This window comes from Enhydra lutris, unplaced genomic scaffold (genome assembly GCF_002288905.1).
Source record: "Enhydra lutris kenyoni isolate GAN:26980312 unplaced genomic scaffold, ASM228890v2 scaffoldscaffold21, whole genome shotgun sequence".
In the NCBI taxonomy this organism is placed as follows: Eukaryota; Metazoa; Chordata; class Mammalia; order Carnivora; family Mustelidae; genus Enhydra; species Enhydra lutris.
Window position 1 is genome coordinate 40126790 of NW_019154105.1, and position 15078 is coordinate 40141867.

Sequence of the window (15078 nt, forward strand, 5' to 3'; positions counted from 1 at the left end):
ATGCTTACTTATCCAGAACAAAGAGAGAGAAAGAACAGAGGTCAGAAGTAAAAGTGGTAGTGGGAAGAGCATGTAGTTCTTTGTAGATCATTGTAAAGACTATAATTTTTCATAAAATAAAATGTAGAGTCCTTGGAAGATGGCGAGGAAAGAAGTGATAAAATTCAAATTTAATGTGAGAGGGTCTCTGTATTGAGAATAGATGGGGGTAAGTGTATGAGCACCAAGACCAGTTAAGAAACAATTTAGTACTCCAGTGAAAGAAGATGAGAACTTAGACAAGGTGGTGAGAAGTGACCAGGTTCTGGATACATGTTGAATTCAAGAGTTCCCATGGATTGAATGTTGGTGTGAGAGATTTAGATCCATTAGGTTTTAGATAGGAACTTCAGATGCTTTGTTTTGCACAAATTAGGTTCAGATAACTATAATATTCAAGAACAAATACCAAGTAGTCAGATGAAGTTACCTGTTTGGAGTAGAAGGGGAATGTCCAGATTGAAAGATTCCCAAGAATTTTGGGAGTAATTAATAGATGTTTACATATGTTCCTGAAGAACTCCAGTCAGTCACCAGATTGCGCTTAAAATTCCCTGTTCTTCTCTTGCTCTTCCTCACACCAGCATGGGGCATCACTAGTATTTCTCCTAGGTTTTGCTGTCCTAGTAGGCAGTGTTGCTTCCAAAGAGTAGTGCTTTTCTGAGGGGCACCATTATCTATCATTTTAAATGCTAAATGCAATTCTCTATGATAGTCAGGAAATGTAATCTTCTATTGAAAGTGAGGGAATGACACTTCTTCTTCTGTGTATGTGTGTGTGAGATGATTTCACGTAAAACATTTCTTTAACAATGACAATGTACTCCATTCAACTTAGGAATAAAATATTTAATACTCACATTTATATCAAACTATAAAGATTGACTGCCAGTAGCCAGACCTCCTAAAGAGGATTACAATGAAATGTTTCACTTAAGATTTTGGTGGGAAAGAAATGTTTGACAGACAAAATCACAATACATATGAACTATTGATATTAGTATTTATATTTTCTTTATTACTGAAATAATTTGACCTGCTAAATAACCAAAGAAATTTTAAGATGGGCTCAGTATTTTCTTATCCTCCACCAATTTAAATTTTGTACTAATTCATTAATATAACTATAATGCTTGTAATAAGAATACAATAATTGCATAAGGTATTTAGAATAGTGTATGCCACCTAATGAGATACTTTCTAGAAGTATTTTACCTTCATTGGTACATAGACATTCAAATTGATTTTATTCATTTCTTATAAGATTAAATGAGCTAATCCAGGTTAATTACTTTTAAAGATACTTAGAAAAATTGTTTTAATAGGAGTCAAATCTTTTGTGGGCATTTAAAACTATTTGTAACAGAATATAATTGATTTAACCATGTAAATAGATTTAAGGATAAAATAGGTTTTTTTATGCAAAGTATAAAAATAATAAATATAATATATAATTATGTGTTATACATAATATATAATATAAATAAACATACTATATACACATAAATTGTATATATTTAAAATGGAGATGATATTTTGTTAGTTTTTAAAATTAACTCTGTATTTGTAGGTTAATGTGTTTGTGTATTTTTCTTGTGGCTTGAAATAACTTCAAGCTTACGGAATAGTGAAAATTATAAAAGGAACTTGTTTAATATTTTAATTTATTGGAGAAAGAGTGAGATGGGAATGATCACAGAGAGAGAGTCAGAGATAGAAGCTAACTTGCTGCTTGGCAGGAAACCCACTGCAGGGCTGAATCCCAGGACCCTGACATCATGACCTGAACCAAAGGTAGATGTGTAATTGACTGAACCACTCAGGTGCCCCTAAAAGTAACTTTATATTTTCCTTAACCATTTGTGAATAATTGCTGACCTATGGCCATCTCAAATAATGAAAAATAATTGTTAAATAAATTATTATCAAATACTTAAACTTCATCAAGTTTTGCTGACTGTCCCAATAAAGTCCTTTAGGCAAAAAGGATTCAATCAAGGATAGCATGTTGAGTTAATTTTTCATGTCTCATTAGTTTCAGATTACTCAAAAAAAATTAGTGAATATGTCCCTTTATGCATATAAAATATATTTGAGTTATTATTTATAGGAATTAATATTAAGTTCTAGGAACTGAAATACAGAATAACAAAACAGCAAGGACAAATTATCACAAATGCGTATGTTGAAATAAAATTATCTAAGTATTCATTAATATGAGTATTAATGTTCAGAATACCATGAAATAACTGGTTAAGCGAAAAAATGAAATAATCATTTAACAATTATAATACAAAGAAAAACACTTAAGTAGTATTCATCTAATTTTCAAAAATAAGTGAATACTGATTTTGAAAATTGATTTAGATTTATAAAAAATAATGATATCTAGCAAAATGTAAAACTGCTCCCTCAAATGTTCACAGTGAATCTCAGGAATATGCGAATGCTATTTAAGAAACACTAATTTTCCAGTGATTTTGGAGGATTTTTACTGCTTCAAATGACTGACTGTTATATAAGCAATTTTTTAGAACATGTGAAATTTAAGTCATTGATATCATTTTCATCTGACATTTTTTTTTTTTTTTTACTGTATAGAAATAACCTTAATGTACCTTCCATTACCTATGGATGAATCATGAATCTAAATGTTATATAAGTGAATGTAGTAAAAACTGGAAGTTATTTTGAACCTCCAGGGTTTCTCATTTGTACAGTCTACTATTGGTAGAGCTAAGCAAAACCATCCCTTTCTTAGAAACATTATAGTTTCTGTACTAAAATAGATTTGATGACCTAATACAGAAAGGTTCATGTACTTTAACTGTATGACTATGTGTTTGAACAAAACCTCAACCAAATCAGTTAATGAACTTAGTTTTATTTGGGAAATTAAGCTAAAGTTTATTTTCTAATATTTTCCAGATCTTAATTACCATTTTGAAGTGCCAACTCTTTAGGATTTAGACAATTTTTAATATATGACATATAGCATTTTATTCCCAAATTCTAGTAGGATTATTTTGTTCATAAAATGAAAGGTAAATTCATTAAATTCTTATATTTCAGGTATAGTATTGGCTTTTTTCTGTTATTAGCTTCTTTATTAAAAATGTAGTCTGGGGATGCCTCAGTGGTTCTGTCAGTTGGGCATCTACCTTAGGCTCAGGTCATGATCCCAGGGTCCTGGGAGTGAGCCCCACATTGATCTCCCTGCTCAGTGGGGAGTCTGTCTCCCTCTTCCTGCTGTTCCTCATTCTTGTACTCTCTCTCTTGCTCTCTCTCTCTGACACATAGATAAAATCTTTTAAAAAAAAAAAGTAGTCTGTTAAAAGATAAACTGTGGCATATTAAAAATTTTAAGAATTTATTTGAATAAAAAAAACTCTAATTGAGCAGTGGTTCCAAATGTGAAGTTTCAGGTTGGGAGCACTCCTTCAACAGAAGTTAAGGGGAAGACCTATAGAGAGAAAATACCAAAGCTAAGAAAGACATTTTTGATTGATTATAGCTTAGAGTCCAATTTGTTATTTGGGATTCGTTGTCCTTAGTGTTTTATTTCATAACCTAGATGCATGTAAGACTGGAGGTATATAGACTTAGATTTGGTTTGCTTACATAGGCTACCATGACTCACCTTAGTCTAACTAGTCTCCTGGTTTAATTAATTAACAAGTCTAATATTTTAGTCCCCTTATCATTCAACATTCAGTGTAATAAATTAGGGGTCTAAGAGTTATTCATTAAGAGAATTTCAATTTTAGAGGGTTTTGACAACTATCCATATAGCAACCTGAAATTCATGCTAATTCTTCTTCCCTATTCAAAATGAGTAAAACCAGACAAATATTTTTGTTTGTTTCCATACGATGATATACCAGGGTTTACATTATTGGCTTTCTCTGAAATATGAAGAATAAGAAATGACTTATAGATTAAATACTTGTTCCCAATGAATAGAAGTGGTGTAAGAGCTAAAAATGAAAGAATGTGGCTATTTGACTAAAATTTGTTTGTAAATAGGTATACCAACACAATTACTCATTTGCTATATCCCAAAATACAATAATAAAAAAAAAAGACTGAATGTTAATATCAATATCACTGCTAACAATATTGTTATAGTTCTTTCTCATGGTATATATACCATAAGAAATATACAACCAAATTACTGTATTTTGAAATCATGATACTTTCTTTCCCTATGATTATGTCACTAACTAAACACACAGATTTTTTTTGGATATTTCATTTTTAGAGATTATTTTAATATTTAACTTGTATAATTATAAAAATTTGCATGATTCTAAAGTCCAGTCTACAGAAAAAGATTTCCATGAATTTCTTCCTTTGTACATTTACCAGCATTTCTTTGGGACAGAGAACTAGAGGTAACATTTGTAGATCACATGATGCAATGCATATAATTCTGATCGGAAATGTATAACACGTCCTGATCCCCAAAGACCTTGTCGGTAGACTATACTTTCACATAATTGTGTTGATAGAGGAAAAAATGGTAACTTGTATCTTAATGCTTTTGGCCCATATAACAGAGTACAATAGACTGGCTGGCTTAAACAAAATAACAACAACAACAAAATTTCTCTCATAGTTCCAGAGACTGAGAAATCTAAGATCAAGTTACCAGGCTGTCGGGTTGCTCATGAGAGCCTCTCTTATTCCTTTGAAGAAGGATGCCTTCATAACTGTATCCTCAACTCAGGGAAAGAGGAAAATCTTTCTCACCCTCTTTTTTATAAAGGCACTAATCCCATCAAGAAGACCCACTCTTTGGGACGCCTGGGTGGCTCAGTTGGTTAAGCAGCTGCCTTCGGCTCAGGTCATGATCCCAGCGTCCTGGGATCGAGTCCCACATCGGGCTCCTTGCTCGTCAGGGAACCTGCTTCTCCCTCTGCCTCTGCCTGCCATTCTGTCTACCTGTGCTCGCTCTCTCCCTCTCTCTCTCTGACAAATAAATAAATAAAATCTTTAAAAAAAAAAAAAAAAGACCCACTCTTTGACTAATCTAAACCTAATTGCCTCCCAAAGGCCCACCTACTAATCCCATCTCATCAAGGATTATATTTCAACATATGGATTTTGGGGAGACATGAATAGGCAGTCTACAACTTTCTATGTAGTTTTAATTTGCAATGTTCTTATTATGAGAGGGAATGAACATTTTTCATAGGGCTTATTGATATTTATTTTGTCCTATGAATTACCTAGGCTGATTTTATTGGTCTCCCCCTTTATTTTTGAAAATGTTTATATATTTATGGTATTAACCCTTTGTGTAATAAGTTGAAACTATTTTTTTTCAGTTTGTAATTTACCATTTACTTAAGGTATTTTATTTTGCCACATTTTTTTATTACTATTTAAACCAACATACAAATACAATGGCTTGAAGTGCCTGGTTGGCACAGGCAGTTGGGCAACCGACTCTTGGTTTCTGCTCAGGTCTCGAAGTCATTGGATCAGGGCAGCATGGGACTCCACACTCAGTGAGGGATCTGCTTAAAAGACTCTCCCTTGGCCCCTTCCCCCACCCAAGTAAAAATAAATAAATCTTAAAAAAATGGCTTAATCCTCACCATGTAAACCACAAAGTTAGTGCGTTTTGTAAGTTTATTTCAATGGTTTTCAATATGAACATGAAGGTTTTAGGTCTATGGTCAGGTAATAACTATCCAATTCCAGTTGTAAAAGCCTCATTGCATAATAGAATTTCTCACTGGTGCCCATGGGAAATTAAGTTAGCAGATACTGTTCAAAAGTAGGCATAGGTTGGATTGTTCAGATGACAGTCTTTGCCCAAAAATCTCTCTCAAGTATTTGTTAAGACTAGTATTTGTTAAAACTCTCACACTCATTTAGGAGAGGAGAGGACAAGTAACCAAAAGAACAGTAGGGTGGTATAAGGCAGAATCATTTTTTTTTAAACAGTTTATTTTTTAATACTCTAAAAGATGACACTTGATATTTATTTCAGTGCTTTCAGAATCACATAATGTCCTCTTTATCATCTGAAATTTAAATGGAACTTTTAAAGTGAATGTGCTTCTAACAAAGCATGACAGGTATCATACTAGTGAGTTCTATGATGTGTCTTGATGATTTCACAGAGTCAAAGATAACAGCTTTAAGTTCAAGGATATGCACCAACATTCCATGTTTTAAAATACTTTTATCTTAATTATTTTTCAACTAATTGTAAAATTTGGCATTTTCAAATTGACACATTTTGAACATGAATTTGATACAAAATCTGTATAATAGTAGCATGAGAAATGGTTGACTTTTTATTGAGTCTAGTCACTATGTTAAACATATTAAACATACTGCTGATTTTCACCCTTACAGAAATAATGTGTCATAGGTATAATTAATTATCCCCATTTTACAAATAGGAAAACTAAGGTTATTAAGAGATAAAGTTGTCAGTATTACAAAACTAATGAATGACCATTTGAAAATGAACCACAGGTGTCCAAGAGTTGTGCTGTGGAGTTTCATTTGTTCTATTTTATTTGGAAAGATAAATGATGAGTTTAATAATGAAGCAGTGCATACCACCCTGATAATGAATCAATAATACCTCTTCTTAATTTCATCACAATCTGACTCAGTAGAGTGTTCTACACCAGGTGTAATAAAAAAAAGACAGTGGTTTGACAGACGTGGATTGACAAGGACTGAGAAACTTTCCTTGCTTCTGAAAAGGGCCAGATGTCCAGGGGGCCTACCGCAGTTACAGGTAATAAGAGAAATTTGAGTCAGGGATATTGAACTTGTTACACAAGAGGGGGGAAAAAACTGGAAAATTGACTGAAACATTATGACATATTCTCCAGAAGAAATTATTTCATACTGTATAAATACATATTTCTATGGAAACATTTTATAAGTGAATTCCTGACTTAGGTGAATTCATATTGATATAATAAATATGTTTTGTATTACACAAATATTAATAAATGTGTATTTTCATCAATCAGAAGACTGTAATTCAGATTTATAAGGGAATTTTTTTATAGTTTGGGGGAAATACAAGCCAGCCTTTCAGAACATGGATAAACTATGAAATCAATCATTGCATGAAATGCTATTCTTCAGACATGAAAATCAGGGTGTATGAAAACCAGAAGGGCATCAATTATGGAGCTAAAGTGCTGTTTCAGCAAAAGGTGTACAATAAAATTCTTGCTGAGTCCATATTTTAAAAGAACTGAAGAACATAATGGGTTTTGACCACAAGAAAAGTCAACATCTGAGTTTTAATACTGTGGTGGCAACTTTAAAACAAGATAAGCAAGGGCATTGACTGATACTCAAACTGATAAGGGCAAAAATATGCCTGTCTTTTTTTTTTTTCCCCTCAAATTCTCAAATTGTAACATTACCTCTGGCTCAGAATATACCATCAGCAAATATTATTGAATAAATTGTTGTCTCAACTAGACATACATTTCACCAAGGGATATGGTGAATTAAAGGAGAGAATATAGCTATGAAACCAAGAGAACCAGTTCAAGGCAGATACGATTTACCTACTTCAGAGCAGTCAAAAAATGTTATTATATTTTTAAGCTTCTTCACTCAAAATAATACTTACCTTGCATTCCTCTGAGGATTGAATGGAAAAACGTCAAGAGAATACGTAATTACAAAAAGAGCAATTCCTCTTTGAGTCATAAAAAAAAGAAGTATTTCTATTTTTAGGTAATGAAGTCAGAGCTTTTTTTTTTTTTTTTAAAGATTTTATTTATTTATTTGACAGAGAGAAAGAGAGATCACAATTGGCAGAGAGGCAGGCAAAGCGGGAATGGGAAGCAGGTTCCCTGCTGAGCAGAGAGCTAGATGTGGGGCTTGGTCCCAGGATCCTGAGATTATGACTTGAGCCAAAGTCAGAGGTTTAACCCACTGAGCCACCCAGGCATCCCTGAAGTCAGGGATTCTTTTGGCCTCTTTAATATCACTGGTCTTTTCCCCTACTTATCATGCTCTTTTATGTTTTATTTTTCCTGGGGGCGGGGGGGGGAGATTTGTTAATCTGAAATATTGTTTCCACTAAATTGACCCTAAATTGCTATAGGAAGTCTTTTAATTTGAATATAAAGACCACTTTATTAGAATGAGTAAAATATCTTGAATAATGTGTTACTTGTGACATTACTGAAATTATCAAATTCTTTACCATATCAATGTTGTGACTTTTGAAAATATGGACAATTTATTGTTAGTTTAGATTGGTACCATGGTCAGAATGTTGATGTCCTGCACACGATTCAGGTTGAAATCCTAGCCCCCAGAGGTGATGGCATTAGTGGATGGGGTCTTTGAGAGATGATTAGGCAAAGAGAATAGAGCCCTCATGAATTTTAGTGGTCTTCTAAAAGAGATCCCATAGTTCTCCCTAGGCTTTTCCACCACATTAAGGATACAAAAAGTCTGCAGCATGGGAGAGGGCCCTCACCTGACCATGCTTGCCCACTGATGTCAGACGTCTCAGCTCCCAGAACCTCTGAGAAATAAATTTCTGTTGTTTGAAAGCTACCAGTTTGTGGTGTTTTGTTATTGCCTCCTAGACAGATTAAGATAACTAGTAATTCCAATTATCCTAATGTTTGGCACTTAAGTGATAAATGTTAGAAAAGGCCCTAGCTTTCTCCTTATTGCTCACTTAAAAAAAAAATAATAAAATAAAAAGATAAGGGGTGTCTGGGTGGCTTAGTCTTTTAAGTGTCTGACTTGGCTAAGATCATGATGTCAAGGTCCTTTGATCCAGCTGGAGTTGGGCTCCCCCTCAGCAGGGAGTTTGCTTCTCCCTTTACCTTCTTCCTCCATCTCTCCTCCCTGATCCTTTGCACTCTCTTTCTTTCTCTCAAATAAATAAAATCTTAAAAATCTAAACAAAAAACATAGTAATAGAAAAAGCCTTGAAATTGTCAGTTTGATTTGGTCATTTGACGTTAGCTTACTTGGATCCACATCTTTAATTGAATAAAAAACCACTGCATAATTTAAGCTTCTGTTCTTCTACTAAATAACACATATTGTTTTTTAAGGAATTTATAATTGGATAAATACATCTCTTCAGTTAACACTATAGTTTTTCCCTGTCTTATGAATCAACAACCATTTAAGACAGAATAATGGAAGATTCTTATTCCAAAATGCACTGTCATTTTGGATTTTTGTTTAAAATTGAGTAAAGTATATAGTATTCTCATTTTTAATCACTCTAGTACTTGTAAACATTAATAAAGACTAGAACTTTTACCTATTTACATTTCTAACTATGTAATATCTCATTTCTGCTGAGGACTATATTGTCTTGTAACGTATGTGCTACTTTTACAGAATTCAGTTTTCAGAACTTCATTGATTTACATATATTTCCATAACTTGAATAATTTATCATAATCTATACTCCTGTGCCTTTTTTGCTAGTTGTACATAATATCAAATGTTGAGTTCAGCATTTCTACTTAAATAATAATTTTTGTTTAATAATAGTATTACAATTTATATTTCTGTGAATTACCTACAATCTATGATGGGTTCCATGATGAATACAAATTAAATAGTTTTGTCTTGATGATTTACTAGGCTTTCTCTCATCTAGACCATGATATTACACACTTTGGTTATGGCAATAGCAATAGTTCTTAAAATGACAACATTCTCTTATTGTTCTCAGCTGTTTTAGCTACAATTAATTAGTCCATTCATTTATGTCCCACTCCTACTTCCCAGAAAGGAAAATCTTTCAATCTTAATTTAAAAATGTAGGTCTTTATAAAATGGTGACTTCAAATGTTAACACTGCAAGTAACAGAATTCTGAAACAGTAAATTGCTTATGCTGCTAGAACAGTTTTTTTCTTACAGGAGAAATCCAAAATCACAGTGAGTTCCAGGTATGGAGCAACATAGTTTCTTCTTTTCTTTCATAGATATACCCTTCATCCAAATTGCCCATGCCTCTGAAGCTCTGAATGGCATTTCTCAAAAACCACCACCATATAACCAGTTACATCTGCCAGTGATTCTCTTTAAAACCTTAAAGTGTTAAACATTTCAGATACACCCATCTCTCTGTTTGATGGAACTATCAGATATTGATTGAGGGAAGAAGCTAGCCACATGTGGTTTTTGCCCTCTTTTTTAAAAGAAAGTGGAATATTTTGCTTTTAAGATTGATTTGAAGATAGTAGTGGTGTATCAATGATTCTACCTATTCCTAAGAAGTTTTTATCTCTACCTCTTTGTGACCTTTTATGCTGCTAAATAGAGGTTGATTAATAACTTTGATTAACTTTCTGTGGTAATTTTACATAACCTCTTAAGATTATATTTTAAGATACAATGTTTTTTTCTATTATAATTTTTCCTATTACAAAGTACTAAACATTCAGCTATGTGGCTGGATCTTAATTTATTATGTTAGTATTCTATGGATTAAAATTAAAATTGTTTTCAATATTGTTAGAAACCATGATCTAATTAATCTTTGCTTATGTGTGTAAGATTCTGTTCTACAAGTTCTGGGAAGTAAAATTTCTGAGTCAAGAGGTATACTGTATAAAAAGTCTTAATGGATCTTCCCACTTCTCAATGTAAATCACATTAGTTACATGCTAATGAATAATCATGAGATGGCCTCTTTGCCCCCAAATTTTAATGAATGAAATGTGCTGTGGAAATTTGTCCATGTGATAAGTGGGAAAAATGTCATAGGAGAATATTATATTACATTTTTCTATTATGTGCTGTTTTTTCCTAGCTTCTAAATCATTTCAGTGTCTTTTCTATGTGTTCATATTCTCCACTCATCTTTCTACTGTTTTTTTAATTTAATTTCTAATAGTGTAGGGTTTTGCCCTTTTCCAAATATATAAATTGTGAATCTTAATTTATAGTTTTTAATAGTATGTAAAAGTCTAAAAATTAAATATATCACATATTATACACACTTCTCTTTTTTTTTTGCAATGGGATAATTTTAGTATTAAATAGCAAATTTATCTTTTGTAGCTTCTATAATTAGAAAGATTTTCTCCCCAGATATAAAGAAATAATCATTATTTACATTTTGTTTAAACATAATTCATCTTGAATTAATCATGGAATTTGGTATAAATAATTACTTTTTCTGAGGTTCTTCCCAATTGACATAATTGATTGAATAATTTAGAAGTTACACAGTGGTTTGATATGTAACCTTTATCAAGGCATTTCCTGATCATTATTGATTTTTGTTTTCCCCATGAAAAGTTAGATAAACTATGTCTAGCTCAAAACAGAAAACAAAAGCCTATTGGTATGACATTAAAACTGAAATTTAAATGAGAAAAAACTGACATCTTTAGGAAACTGAAAATGGTATGCGTTTTCTTTCGCCTGAGATTCTCTTAACTAGAAGTACATTTTTGTTTCCTTCACACTGGTCTCAATTTTTTTTTTAAATTAGCAGTTAGTGTAGCCTAACAACCAAAAGCATGTAATCAGAGCCAGAATGTTCCCTTCAAGTCTTTTTTCTATCATATTCCAGTTATATAATGTTGGACTTTGTTCTTTGCTCCTCTGAGAGGATTAGCACTAAGAATAAACATATAACCATAGAGATGAAGAAAGATAAAGGGCCTTCACACCTCTGGCTGCTTTCCTACTTACTCTCTAGGATATGGCCTCTGGATTTGTTTTACTCAGTAGTTCATATATTTTGTTTGTTTGGTTGGTTTTCTAGCTTTTCCAGTTGTGATTGTTGTGGCTTGTTGCAAGCTACTCCATAAGGACTAAACTCTATTTCCTTTAAATATATTTTTAATGTAGACTAGGCAGCAGATACTGAAAATTGTTAGATCATGCCCAGCAGTAACAATTGTGGGATAGTCTTGTTCATCTTTTCTTTTAATGGGATTTTAACAGAAGACCTCTGTAGTACCCAATATTAGCTTTGATCAAAATAACTTCAAATTAATACATCTTTCACAAAATTTATATGAAATAAACTGATAGCATGTTGTTAACATGAAATACTTTGTAAGGAATTAAATAAAAGATGACTTTTTTATTTTTCAGAGGTGATTCGGGGGTGTCTTGCCTTATATTAATGTGTATACATTATACTTTAATTATGAATAGATTTATGTTCTAACCTAAGCAAATAAGGAAAACTTTCACCCTATAATGTTCATCTAATAACATTTTTAAAAAATAAACTCACAAATATGAGCAAATTTAATTCTAGATCTCATACTGCATTTGCGTATCTGTAAAACTAAAAATAAAATTTCACTGAGAAGCATTCTCATAAGAAGACTCGATTCAATACTATAATACTGAAAATTGAAATAAGGTCCCATCTACTGAGGAGAAGACATTTCTAGTCTAACTTAATCAAAATCATTTTGAGATCTCAAGAAAATTCTCAGAAGAAACTTGGCAGAATGGTATATGCTTTTATGAAAGATTAACTTTAAAATCTTTGCTTGCTAAAACAAAGCAAAATATTATATGGAGTAATTAAATTTCTTATTGATCATAGGATCAGATTTTAGCAAATTTTTCTCATCATAAAGGCAAAGATTCTCCCCAACAAAAAAGTTAGTAACTCTCTCATTCAATTAAGTAATCTGTTTTGGAGTTTGGATATTATGACTATATATATCTGGGATAAATGAAAGTGTTCACCATTGATTCCCTGGTTACAAAGTAGGCTAAAATTTAAACATCAAAGTTAAATTTGTACTCATCAGTGTGATCTCTTTGGGAGACTACATATCTGCTCCATTGATAGTAGAACACAATGTAGATTTGAATTCCCTACTTGGGGGAAAAAATATCTTCCAAAATTACGTATAAAGTGTCTGACACATTGTGGAATTCTCTTAGATTTTTTTTTAAACTAATGAGTTAATTTTTAAGAATATCCTCATTTTTAGAAAGATTGATCTTTTTGAATTTTTGTGGATTTTCAGTTTGTTTGCCTTTTAGCAAACAAAACTATTTTTTTAAAGATTTTATTTATTTGACAGAGAGTGATACAGTGAGAGAGGGAACACAAGCAGGAAGATTGGGAGAGGGAGAACCAGGCTTCTTGCTGAGCAGGGAGCCCAATGCGGGGCTTGATTCCAGAACTGATCATGACCTGAGTGGAAGGCAGATGCTAACAACTGAGCCACCTAGGCATCCCCAGATGAAACCAATTTAAAGCCAAATCCAATGAACTAAATAAATTACTATGACATTTGGAACTTCGGTCAAAGTGACATAGGCTCATAAAATTAAAATTTACTGTCTTGCTTCCCTAAAATGAGTTTTAGCCAGATTATTTATCATAAGAGCTATCAGTGAATTTACTAAGAAAATACAGTATTTCATTAAATACTTTTTAAATGTCTAAAATACATTTACTTTCATATGAAATTAAATTTTGAAAAATATAGAAGAAATGGATGTTCATATCTCTTTTTAATTATGGCTAATAAAAAGTAAATGAGTACTCATTTATTAAAAATGATAGACTTTAGGGGCACTTGGGTGGCTCAGTCCTTAAGTGTCTGCCTTCAGCTCAGGTCAATGGGATCTAGCCCCACGTTGGTCTCCATGCTCAGCAGGAAGCCTGCTTCTCCCTTTCCCACTTCTCCTGCTTGTGTTCCCTCTCTGGCTGTCTCTTTCTGTCAAATAAATAAATAAAATATTTATTAAAAAAGAATTATAGACTTTATATATCACTGTAGTGTCATTTCCTTCTACTGACAGTAAAGATGTTGGGTTAGCTTACTTTCTGTTCAGTACATTGAAATGTATAAAAAAAAGACATTATTCTCATTATTGGAAGAAAGAATTACACCCAGTGATGGAGATTTCTTACAGGACCTATTTCTTTTTGAGAGTAAGTTCTCTCCTTACCTCTATAGAAACAAAACAAAACAAAAACAAAACAAAGCAAAAAAAAAAAAAAAAACACATAAGAAATGATAAGAAGAAAGTAGTGTCTGTGTAGCATGTATTGTGCTGAGTTTAATAACTATCCATGGACAAAGACCTGCGTTCCTAGAACGAACTTCTTTTTCTCTCACAAAGTTCCCTGGCCTTTAACTGGCAAGTTGATTTGTTTATTCAACACTCCTAGAGTCTCAGCTCTTAACATGGAACCTGAGAAAGGTTGAGGTGAGGTAAATGTTTCAATATAACAGGAGAATTTAGTTCTCCAAAATTAGATAAATGTAAGGATAGCATGTTACAGGAGTGTCAGATTCCTCTGCTTCCTCCCACAGAATTCCTCAAGTTTAAAGGATCTCTGAAATCTCTGACAGGAGCAAGTAAGGACTTAGGTCTTGCAAACCATAGTAATCATTTAGTGACTTGGCATGGAGGTCATAGCTGTCATGGGCCAAAGAACCACCAATTTCAAGTAGATCATAAAGAGGAGTGACATTTTATTTTTTCCCTGGAGATATTTATCACTGGTGATGAAGTTGGAAAAAAAAGTTAAGAGATTTAATTTTCTTGAAACTGATTTTGTATAGTAAACAAATAAAAATATGTTTTAGGTTGTTTTTTGGGGTGGTGATAGGGACTTTGGGGAGACTAAAATCTAATCAAGCCACATTTCAATAAAGCTACTCTTGGACAATGTCTTGAAATTGTCCACAGTAAAATGAAGGTCAAAGTTCTTTACCCAGTTCCCTTGGTTTGTTTATTCTTTAATTTACTCCCTCCTTTCTCCTCCTCTCCCCTTCCTTTGTTTTTCCTCTTCTTGTCAAAGAGAAGAAACTCCTATGTCACAATGGATGAGGTTATATATCCTATTAATCCTAGCAGGTAGTCATTGATTAAATCAAATTTGTTTTATAAATATAACAAAATGTGACATTATTTTATGCTTAAGTGTACTGAAGAACTCCATATGGGCAGATGCCTAAATTGAATTCATCCATTTGTTTAAATTTTTAAAGTTCTAGAAACAAATCCAAGAGATTGTTTTGATATCCTAGTCACTAGATTAAAAAAAAAAATC